This window comes from Trachemys scripta, chromosome 23 (genome assembly GCF_013100865.1).
Source record: "Trachemys scripta elegans isolate TJP31775 chromosome 23, CAS_Tse_1.0, whole genome shotgun sequence".
NCBI lineage: Eukaryota > Metazoa > Chordata > Testudines > Emydidae > Trachemys > Trachemys scripta.
Window position 1 is genome coordinate 462,774 of NC_048320.1, and position 11,716 is coordinate 474,489.

Below are 11,716 nucleotides of genomic sequence, written 5' to 3' on the forward strand. Positions count from 1 at the left end.
GGGCACTGCCCCCCGCGTGGGGCGGAGGTGGCGAAGCAGGGTCACTAGCCTAGAGGCCTGAGCTATCCCGGGCTAGGTGTGCCCCATGGCTGCTGTTCCTCAGGCTAGCGGGCATTAGGGCACCCCGGGCATATGTGGATGGCCCAGGGCAGGGCCAGGCCAGTGCCTCAATGCGTGTGCGCTCCAGTTGGGCTTGGGCCTGGCCATGGCCCACGGAGCCTCTGACGCGAGGTGGCCAGTTCAAATCCCACCCCGGCCCGTTCGCAGCAGGTTCCTGGTCTGGGCCCACGCCAGAGGCAGCGCCTGGGGCCCATCAGGCGCTCGGGGGGCCGGGCAGCGGAGACAGCGTGCAGGTTGCGGGGGGGCTGGCTGGCAGAGGCCATTGAGCCAGCACCCCCACCAGCCGGCTCTTTGCACCCGGAGTGGCAGAGCCTGGGCCTGCAGCAGTGGGGCCAGGAGTGTCCCAGCGAGTGCGGGGGCAAGAGCACAGCGCCTGCCCAGCCCCCCAGCGCCGCCCCGTCCCCCCAGCTGGCGCATTGCTCCGGCAGGTGGGCCCCAGACATGCCCCCCCCTAGTGCTCAGACAAGTCTTGGGGTTCCCAGGTGAGGCCCAAGCACCCCAGGCCTGGGTAGGAAAGTAGCATTGAGGCATCCGGGCCCTGTGCGACTCCCTTGGTTTGGGACTAACCAGCCCCTGATGCTGTGTCTGCTCCGGCTGTTGGACCGCGCTGGGGTCACCCGCATCTCCCGCACGCCGGTGCCAGCACTAACATGCCCCTTGCTTCTGTGTTGTAGGTCGGGAGGGGCCTAGCCTGGCCACCCCCTTCTGGTGGCTCTCTGCTGCCCTTCCAGAGGGGAGGGGAGAAATCTCCTAAAAACCAAATCAGCCCCAAATAATGATGTGACGAGAGGGTGAACAATCAGTGACGTCTTCCGCTGCTGCCTGGCACTTGGCGTGGCCCTGGCTGCACCGGGCGAGGCCGGGAGGGGGCCACGCAGCCTTGCACTGGAGGGACCCAGATGGCACAGACTCTGCGTGGACCCCGCAGCCTTGTGCCCAGCTGGCCAAGTGCACTCTGTCTCCTTGACAGGCCGGCTGCTGCCCGTCCCTGCCTGAATGTAGCTTCCACCCTCACCGCACTGTACTATCACCAATGAATGTACCCGCTCGCCGCCCCACAGACCACGGCACGCCACCCACCTGCTGCCCGCGGGCAGACCCGCTCACTTTCCTGTTGCGCGGAGTCTGGGTGGCACAGCTAACAGCGGGCAAAGGAGCGCAGGGGACAGGCGAGGAGCCGGCTGGAATGGAGTCAGAGCCACCCCGTGATCTAGGGGCTGCCTGGGCTCCCATCCTTCGCGTGGCCTGGCCTCAGTGCGTCTCCACCATGACCCATTGCCCGCCCCAGCTGCTGGGGGCTTGGTGCCCAGCCGTGCCGATGGGGCTGGGATTCTGCCAGGGATATTTTTTAATGCAAAGCAACACAATGAATGTAGCCGGGGGGCAGCATGGAGCTGGGCGTTTGCTGGGGGCGGCAGGGAGAGGGTTTGGACATTGGTCTCACGTCGCCCGCTCACCGCACCCAACGGCTGCAAACCAGTGGGGAGGCGAAGATACACCTGTGCCTGGCCTCCAGCTCAAACCTGCCCAGCCCCATCAACTCAGGGGTCTGCTCCCATGGGCGCCCAGCGCCTCCCCTTCCCCCCAGGAACAGGGACCAAGCCACAGGCAAACCAACCCCAAACTGCCATGGAGAGCCCAGGTGGGGTGGGCACGGTGTGAATGGCCCAGCATCTGCGCCGGTAAGCGCCAAAGCTGCTCTCGCACCAACACACGCTGGGCCAATCCCAGCGATCCCCTCCCCCACCTCGTCTCTCCAACTCCTGGGCCCAACCCGGCTACACCACTGCCAACAAACTGCCANTGGAGGCTGCTGCTGGGTGTTGGCCACCCTCTAGCCCCAGTGCCTGCCATTAGGGAGAGATGACACCTCAGTTCAAGCCCCCCCCCCCCAATGAATACGTGGGGCTCCCAATGCCCAGCCTCTGGACACAACATTCCTCCCTCAAGCCCAGGCCATGCTGAGGCGAATTTGTCTGAAGATTGAGACAAGTTAAAGGGACTAACCCGGGCGCTGAGGACCCTTCGGCCGGGCCACGGAGCGGAAAAAGGCTCCAGCCCAGGGGGTTCAGATGCTCCCAGGTGGCTGCAAGTCCCTGTCTGTCAGCAGTGTCACGCAGGCACCAGCCTCAGGACCTGCGCTCCATGGCCTAGCAGTGTAAACTCTCAGCCCATCAGTGTCACACGAGGATCCCGCTCCCCAGCACCGCGCACGAGCGCCACAGGTCACACGCATGCTTTGCACCAGTGGGACTAGGACTTGCACTAGCAGTGGTTGAGTGCCGCGGGACCAAGCTGCTGAGGGAGGCAAGTGTGTGAAGCTTTGCACACCAGTGCACCATGCTGAGAGCCTGCAGGCAGACCCTAGCAGCTGTAAACCCCTCAGGCTGCAGCTGGGCTCCAGGCAGCCAGGCTGTGAGTCTCTTGAGCGCTCCCAGCCCCAGGCTGATGGGAACCTTCCCTGGATTCTTCAAATGTCATTCCCAGTAAAAAGCCTTTGAAAAACAACGTCCCTTTGCTCAGAAGCCGCTGAATCCTCATTTTAGCCCAACCAGTGGCTCTGGCTCCGGTTCCAAGGCAGCCGGGGCTGAAGGCAAAACTCCTGCCAGAGCCGAGGTTACTGCACTAGCATTCGTGTGGCACCATGGGGGAGAAAATGGAACAAATCTGTGGGCACCTAATATTACTCTATTGCATGCCCGGCTGCTCAGAACGCCATCCTCCTGCTTCAAAAAACCTCAGCTAAAGGAGAATCTCCACTAGCAGTATAGGCCCTATGATATGCAGCTATGCAGTTCCAATTCAATCCAGCAGAGGGCAGCATTGCACACGCCCCCCTCGCACACTCTAGTGCACACAGGCCGGTGACAGAGGTCTGGCACTAGCACTACACGCGTGGTGCTGTCACGGAGTATTGGGGAACTCAGGGCCCTGCACCCCCGGCTTCCTGCGATTCACCATGACTCTCAGCCAGCCAGTAAAGCAGAAGGTTTATTTGGATGACAGGAATACAGTCCAAGACAGGTCTTGCAGGCACAGACAACAGGGCCCCCCCTCAGTTAGGTCCAGCTTGGGGTCCCAGGCATCCCAGCCATCTCTGCCTCCCAGCCATCTCTCCAGCCCGCTTCCAACCCTCTGCCTTCAGCGACCCCTCCCACACCCTTTGTTCAGTTTCCCGGGCCAAGGTGTCACCTGGCCTCCAACCCCTTCCTGGGTTCTCATGTTACACGCTCAGGTATTCGCCTTCGGGCAGACTCCCAAACCCATCCCCGCAATGCAGACCATCCCAGCCACACTCCCCTGTCAGCATTCACACACCACAGCAAGAACAGTCCCAGTTCGTCACATCTCCCCGCTTCGAGACCGAACTGAGCAGGGTCACTTTAGCCAGTGACCCGGGGAAGTTCGAACCTACCCCCGTTCCCATGGATGCCCCCGCATCCCTCCCATTCCTTGGTGAGAATTACACCAGGCCCCTCCAGTTTCACGCCCCCCCTTAGGTCGGGGTGCTTGATGGCACTCGCAGTTCACATGTGGGAAGGTTTATGCGGCCTGTGCCCTTTTCCCACCCCCATACCTCTGGGGTTCCAACTGGGCTGTGGTCTTCTCCCAGCGCTCCAGTCTGGAGGCCTGTGCTTTGGGCTCTCTTGGTTTAGAGCCGCCCTTTTAACCTTGGCCACCCTCCAGAAAGGATCCTTTATGCCGGGCAAGGGTCCTAAAGCTGTTTTCCCCTTGTCCCAGGCCTTCCTCCCCCTCTGACAGGGGTCACAGGATCGGCAGTACTGTCGGACAGTAACAAAGACCCCAGGCCAGTAAAAGCTCCGTAGCAGCCTCTGCTAGGTACGCCAGGTTCCCTGGTGCCCTGAGAGAGGAATGTCATGGGCCCGACACAGCAGCTGGCGGCGATACTTCTGGGGTACCACCAGCTGCCTCCTGATCCCCCCTGACTCCATTTTCCCTGGGGGAGCCCATTCTCGGTACAGGAACCCCTTCTCCCACAGGAACCTTTTCCGGCCACCTCGTCCCATGGTCTGTACCGCATTGAGGTCGGCCAGGTCCCTTATCTTCCGCAAGGAGGGATCTCTCTGCAACTCGGCCTGGAACTCAGCAGCTGGGACAGGGATGGCCACCTGCTCTTTCTCGCCCACTGGGTCTGAAGCTGCAGCCTCCCTGAGCCGTGTCCCTGGGCGTTCCCTCCCCACCAGGTTAGGGTCCTGCGCCTCAGGCAAGGCACCCCCCACCAAGGCCAGGGCGCAGTGCCCCTCGCCGGCTCTGACTGCAGGTCACAACCAGTGCCCTTTGGGGGTTGCTTGGCCAGTTCTCCAGGACCCCCCCATCAATACCTCAGTGGGCAAATACGGGTGTACCCCCACATCCTTGGGGCCCTCCTTGGCCCCCCACTTCAGGTGTACCCTTGCCACGGGCACTTTGACTGGTGTTCCGCCCACCCCCATCAGGGTCAGGTAGGTGTTGGGCACCACCTGATCTGGGGCCACCACCTCGGGCCGGGCCAGCGTCACCTCTGTGCCCGTATCCCAGTATCCATTGACCTTCTTCCCATCCACCTCCAGGGGAACAAGGTACTCTCTCCGGAGGGACAGCCCCGCGCCTACCGTATAAACCAAAAACCCTGAGTCTGGAGCATCCAGCCCCCTAGAGGAGCTGGCCTGGAGCTCTCCTCCCTCCTTAGCAGGTGGTACTCTGCCAGCCCCCCTTCCCTGGGAATGCTGCCTCTCGCCGGGCTGGGTCTCTACCCAGTCAACCCTCTGTGGGTTCGGTCTGCTCAGTCTGTCCCTGAGCCTGGGGCACTGGGCCCGTATGTGGCCTTTTTGGCCACAGTGGTAGCAGCCCATGTCCCATGGGTCCCCTTGAGTGGGTCGGATGGTCCTGACGCCGGATGTTCCCCTCTGATGGGGTTTTTCTGTATTTTCCCACGGGGAGGTCCCATGGTGACTCTCTCTCTGCGTTGTGGTGGGACTGTTCCTTTGGGACTCCTCCCTTTTATCTCCTGACCGGCTCTTTACAAACTCATCGGCCAGCCGGCCTGCATGTCGCGGGTTCTCTGGCTTTCTGTCCACCAACCACAGCCTCAGGTCGGATGGGCACCGCTCATACAGTTGCTCCAGTACCAGCAGTTTGACCAGGTCCTCCTTCGTCTGGGCCCCATCAGCCCACTTGCTGGCGTATCCTTCCTTGCGGACGGCTAGTTGCAGATATGAGATCTCAGGGGTTTTATCCTGACTCCGGAACCTTTCCCGGTACATCTCAGGAGTCAGCCCAAACTCTCGTAGCAGGGCCTTTTTGAATAGTTCGTAGTCCCCTTTCTCTGCCTCTCCCAGTTGGCGGTACAATGCCACGGCTTTGGGGTCCAGTAAGGGGGTAAGGACCCGGAGTCTGTCCGCGGGATCAACCCGGTGCAGCTCACAGGCCGTCTCAAAGGCCTCCAGGAAGTCATCCATGTCCTCCCCCTCCTTGTGTGGGGCCAGGAGACCATCGCACATGCCCTCCCCCACCCTGAAAACCTGAGGGGGGGGGCAGAGGGGCAGGGTTTGGCCCTGCCCTAGTGGTGCAGCCTGGCTGCCAGGCAGAAGCAGCCGCTGCTGGGGAAGGCCTGGCTGCGCCGTTGGTCTGTATCTGTGTATTTGAAGCAGACGGTGTCGGGGGGTGAATTAAAGCTGTGCTCAGGGTTCTGTTAGGGTTACGCACAGCCTATCGAGCACACTGTGCATGTATCTATTTTGGTCTGGGTTCGGGGACACAGCCGAAAACTGTCACTCGAAGGGGAGGGGTTCAGCTGAAAACATTTGAAAACCGCTGCCATAGGGTTTTGCAAACTGATGCACATAGATCGTGTCACCCACCACTGAAAAGCAGCCACCTCTGGGCCGGAAAAGGGCAGCTGTGTAACGGTGCTCAACAACTGCACAACAGTGTAGGGCAGGAAGCGAAGGGGACGCCCAGCTCTGTGGGGGCGACATTGTTCTTCCTTTGGCAGTTGAGAAGGGGGTTAATTCCACTGATCTGCTCCCCTCTCTCGCAATGGGCGGAAGGGAAGCCAGACCTGGGGCTGAGCAGTTCCAGCCCCTGCCAGGCCTTGACCCTGATCCGGCTCCGGCAGCTCGGGCTGGCGCTGAACAGAATCCGGAGCGAGAAGCAGCTGCTGGAACGGCTGACGCGCTTCGCCCACCGGCCACCACAAGGGGGGGCTCCGATTCCATGCAGCTCCTTGCCCTCCGTTACCCCGCCAGGGATCCCGAGCTTCCCCCTTGGGTCGGCAGGCAGCCCAGACACCTGGGGGTGAGCAGGGAGCTGCCCAGCCACGTCCCACCCCACAGAGCCCTGAGCCAGCTCTCAGCTCAGCACCTCCAATCCGGAAAAGGGGAGCGGTTCCTGGGGAGCGGCCGGAATCACTGTTCCTCCAGAGAGACCAGCTGACCCCTGCCGTCCCTGCTAGCCCTGCGATTCCGGGGCCCCGAACGCGCTGCTGGCCCCAAGCGATCCAGGCCAGGTCTGGTGGGGGATCCCACCTTGCATAGCACAAGCCGGAACCGTCAGTCTGGCAGCTGCCCAACAACCTCCATAACGAACCACCTCTGGGCTGGAAAAGGGCAGCTGTGTAACGGTGCTCAACAACTGCACAACCCACAGCCCCCTGCCCTATGGCACCCCACGCCACTCAGCCACAGGGGATCTCGGAGCTCAGGGTGTGCAGCGACGGCCCATCTCGGCCTCTCGCACCTCCCACGTAGCACACTGGCAAGAGGGGTCCCTGGAGGGCTGAGTCTGAGGGGCTCCATGGGGCAGCGAGGGGTGGGGGGAGGAGCTGCGTTGGGACCACGCTTCTGGGGCAGGATGGTAGTGCCAGGCTCTGGATCCAGCTAAACTCCTCCAGGAGCCGGGTCCGCAGCCCTCTGCTCCTCCTTTGCCAGGCCCTGGGATCCGCACGGCCCCTAGGCTGGGCACGGGGTCCCTGAGGCAAGCTGGCAGCGTCAGCCCATGAAACTCGCAGGGCCTGGCCCTCCACGGGGAAAGCAGGAGCCGTCCCGCGGGCACCTGTGGGGTGACAGTGAGTGAGCGGAGAGCCAGGCCCCGAGGCCGAACCGCCTTGCATGCTGGCCAACCCCCCTCCCCGCTGTGACTGGCCCTCAAGGCCAGCCCTGACCTCAGCAGCCCACGCACCTCGGACTGCCAGCCTGGCTGCCCCCGTCCTCTCGGCCCAGGGCTACACGTGGGAGCTGCAGCCCCTGCAGAATGCAGCTGCCCTCCTGCTTGGAGCCATGAACCACATCGCCCCAGCTCAGGAGCTCGTCCCCCTCTGCAACTCGAGGGTGATGGATGGCTCGGGCCTGGGCAGGCCCCTCCGCCCTGCCCAGACTTGGGCTTTAATGTGCAGAAAACTGGACACATGAAGGAAGGGGGGGGAGGGCTGGACCCAGCCAGGGCATTTTGTGCCCTCTGCCCTACCTCTATCCACTGTAAAGCAATCAGGAGAGCCAGTAACCACACAGGCACAGCCACCAGGGCTGGTCTCTTGCAAGCCCCCACGATTCAGGGTCTTTCAGCTGCAAAATCATTGGGCACCGAATATCCTCTGAGGTCAAGGAGGTATTTGGGGGGAATGAAATCAAAGGCTTCCCAGCCCCAGCTGTGTCCCGGCAGAGGGATGTCTCCCTGCTTGGATCAGGGAGAGGGGCAGCGTCAGAGGCAGCTTGGCTCTGCCAGCTTTGCCTTGCCAAGCACAGCACCAACCGGGGGGTCCTCCCATTTGCCGGCCAATCGAACCTTGCCTAGGACAAGCCAAGCTCACTCAGCCGCAAGGACGGATTTGAAATGACAAACCTGGGGCAGCGGGAGCTGGCCGTGCAAAGACGGTTCCAGCGTTTGGAGCTACAGGAAAGAGCGAACGGTTCCCAGGGCCAGTGCCTCTCCCTCCCCCCATGCCGCCTCCTGCAGCGGCAGGATGGCCCAGGGCTGCGCGCCCACCTGCCTGCACAGCGAGCTGCATTGAGGCTGGAAGAAGAAACAAAGCAGCCCTGCATGACGGACAAGAGCAGCCTGGCACAGCTTCCTGAGGCACCGCGTCACCATGTTACCCCGGCCTCGGGAGAGAGGCACTCCCCTCATCTCCGCGGGGCTGTGCCAGCCTTCGCTTCACCTTGCAGGGAGCACTGGGTGTGCCCTGGCCCTGCGCACCTCAGCCTCGGCTTCCTGTGGGGTCCAGCCCCGGGCCTGGACACTCCCAGGAAATACCCAGGCCATGGTCTCCAGAGCTGTGTCCACACAGCTGAGGGGTCCAACTCAGGGCAGGTCTGTCCTAACAACAGTGCTCTGTTATCTAAGGGATGATACAAGCAGGATGCAGGGCCTTAAGGGGCCAAGCTGCACTTGCTTAGAGTGCCCAGGTGTGTCATTCACAGGGAGGAGGGATAGCTCTGTGCATTGTGCATTGACCTGCTAAACCCAGGGTTGTGAGTTCAATCCTTGATAGGGGCCACTTAGGGATCTGGGGCAAAAATCAGTACTTGGTCCTGCTAGTGAAGGCAGGGGGCTGGACTCAACTCAACTCAATGACCTTTCAGAGTCCCTTCCAGCTCTATGAGATAACATATGGAGATATACCTATTATTAGGCTAGAAATCCCTTTAGTGTGGGTCCAGCACTTCCCCCAGTTCAGTCTTTGTTCCTCAGCTCACGTATGTCTTTGGGGTTTTGGAGAGGTAAGGATGTGAGAGGACCTTGCATGTTACTGCCTGGCCCCCCGTAGAGCTGCATTCGCTCTCCGGGGCTATATCCATGCAAAAAATGCCCCTGCCCCCAGGGTTTCCTTGTGATTTTCACTCCCAGCACTGGGACTTTCCCCTATTCCTAGGGGGTTGTGGTCTTTCAGCAGCTTTTCCTTAGCTGCTTGGTGGATCTTACCTGCCTGGGAAATTGCTTCCTCCTCCCCTTTCTCAGATGGGTCATTAGCCTTTTCACTGACACTCAGGTCTTTAGTAAGATTCCCACCCTGCCTTAAAGAGACAGAGTTAGCTGTGATAAGTACATCACAAATAGCATTTTGCAAAAGTGGGACCTGGAGTCTCTGGCCAGGAGGGATTTTATAGTACTGTACACAGGAGAGCTGTTACCCTTCCCTTTATAGTTATGACACGCCCCCCAAATCACAGATAGTGTTGGACATCCGGTTCCACACTGGCTGTGATTTCTTCCTGGAGCTCTAAGAGAAAACAGAGTTAATAAGACACATGCACCTTTAGACATACTACTGATTATATAAAAACTAACAATATGTTCCACATTCCAAGAACAATTTTTAACCAGTTGATTCTGGGAAACTTTCCCGGGAGAGTGCATCAGCCACTTTGTTAGAAGCCCCTGAAATGTGTTGTATTTCAAAATCAAAATCTTGGAGAGCTAAACTCCACCGAAGAAGTTTTTTGTTATTCCCCTTGGCGGTATGAAGCCACTGTAGCGCAGCATGGTCTGTTTGTAGTTGGAAACGCCGTCCCCAAACATATGGGCGTAGCTTTTCCAGCGCGTACACAATGGCGTAGCATTCCTTTTTGCTGATTGACCAGTGGCTTTTCCTCTCAGACAGTTTCTTGCTGAGAAACACGACACAATGGAATTCTTGATCCGGTCCTTCCTGCATTAAAACTGCTCCTACGCCCCGCTCGGACGCATCTGTGGTTACTAAGAACAGTTTGTCAAAGTCTGGGGCCCTTAGCACAGGGTCAGACATGAGTGTCACCTTAAGCTGGTGAAAGGCCTTTTGACACTCATCAGTCCACTGAACTGCATTTGGCTGTTTCTTTCTCGTTAGGTCTGTCAGCGGGGCAGCGATTTGGCTGTAGTGTGGTACAAATCGCCTATAATATCCAGCCAAGCCTAAGAAGGATTGGATCTGTTTCTTTGACTTTGGAACCGGCCACTTTTGGATAGCATCCACTTTGGCCTGTAGGGGATTTATAGTTCCTTGACCCACCTGGTGCCCCAGGTAAGTCACTCTGTTTTGGCCTATTTGACACTTTAGCCTTAACAGTTAGTCCTGCCTGCCGGATGCGCTCGAAGACTTTTTCCAGGTGCTCCAGGTGTTCTGTCCATGAATCAGAAAAAATGGCCACATCATCGAGGTAGGCAACTGCAGATTCCCCCAATCCCGCTAGGAGACCATCTACAAGTCTTTGGAAGGTGGTGGGTGCATTTCGCACCCCGAAAGGGAGTACATTGAATTCATACACCCCTGCCTGGGTGACGAAGGCTGACCTTTCCTTAGCGGGTTCATCTAGTGGTACTTGCCAGTACCTTTTGGTTAAGTCTAACGTAGAGATGAATTGGGCATGTCCCAATTTCTCCAATAGCTCATCTGTGCGTGGCATTGGATAGTTGTTAGGACGAGTTACAGCATTCAGCTTACGGTAGTCCACGCAAAAGCGTATTTCCCCATCTGGTTTGGGAACTAGAACCACTGGAGATGCCCATGCACTATTAGAGGGGCGGATTATACCCATCTGTAGCATGTCCTGGATCTCCCTTTGTATAGCAGTTTGGGCATGAGGTGACTCCCGGTAGGGTGGGGTTCTAATTGGGTGAGCATTACCTGTGTCAATGGAGTGGTATGCCCGTTCGGTCCGTCCTGGAGTGGCTGAGAAAATTGGTGCAAAGCTTGTGCACAGCTCCTTGATCTGCTGTCGCTGCAGATGTCCAAGGGTCGTGGAGAGGTTCACCTCTTCCACGCCACCATCCCTTTTTTCTTCGTAGTAGACACCTTCAGGCCACTCCACGTCATCTGTTTCCTGGGCTGTAAACTGGCAAACGTTTAATTCTCTGGAATAAAAGGGCTTAAGAGAATTAACATGGTATACCTTAGGCTTTATGTTGGAGGTGGGGGAGGCTATGAGATAGTTAACAGCTCCTAGGCTCTCCTGGACCGTGAATGGTCCTTCCCACGATGCTTCCATTTTATGGGCCTGGAGCGCCTTTAAGACCAGGACTTGGTCTCCTACTTTGAAGAACCGTTCTCTGGAATGTTTATCATACCAGGCCTTTTGCTCTTCCTGAGCATCCTTTAGGTTTTCTTTAGCAAGGGCTAAAGAGTGTCGGAGGGTGCTTTGTAGGTTGCTTACAAAGTCTAGAATGTTAGTTCCTGGAGAAGGCGTAAGCCCCTCCCATTGCTGTTTCACCAACTGTAATGGCCCCTTAACCTCGCGGCCATACACAAGTTCAAATGGTGAAAACCCTAAACTGGGATGTGGTACAGCCCTGTAGGCAAAAAGCAACTGTTGCAACACTAGGTCCCAATCATTGGAGTGTTCATTTACGAATTTACGTATCATGGCCCCCGAAGTTCCATTAAACCTCTCCACCAGGCCACTGGTTTGATGGTGGTAAGGGGTGGCAACCAAGTGATTCACCCCATGAGCTTCCCACAGGTTTTTCATGGTCCCTGCCAGGAAATTAGTTCCCGAATTGGTAAGGATGTTGGAGGGCCAACCTACCCTGGCAAAAATGTCTGCTAATGCCTGGCACACACTTTTAGCCCTGGTGTTGCTTAAGGGTACTGCTTCCGGCCATCGGGTAGCAAAATCCATGAAAG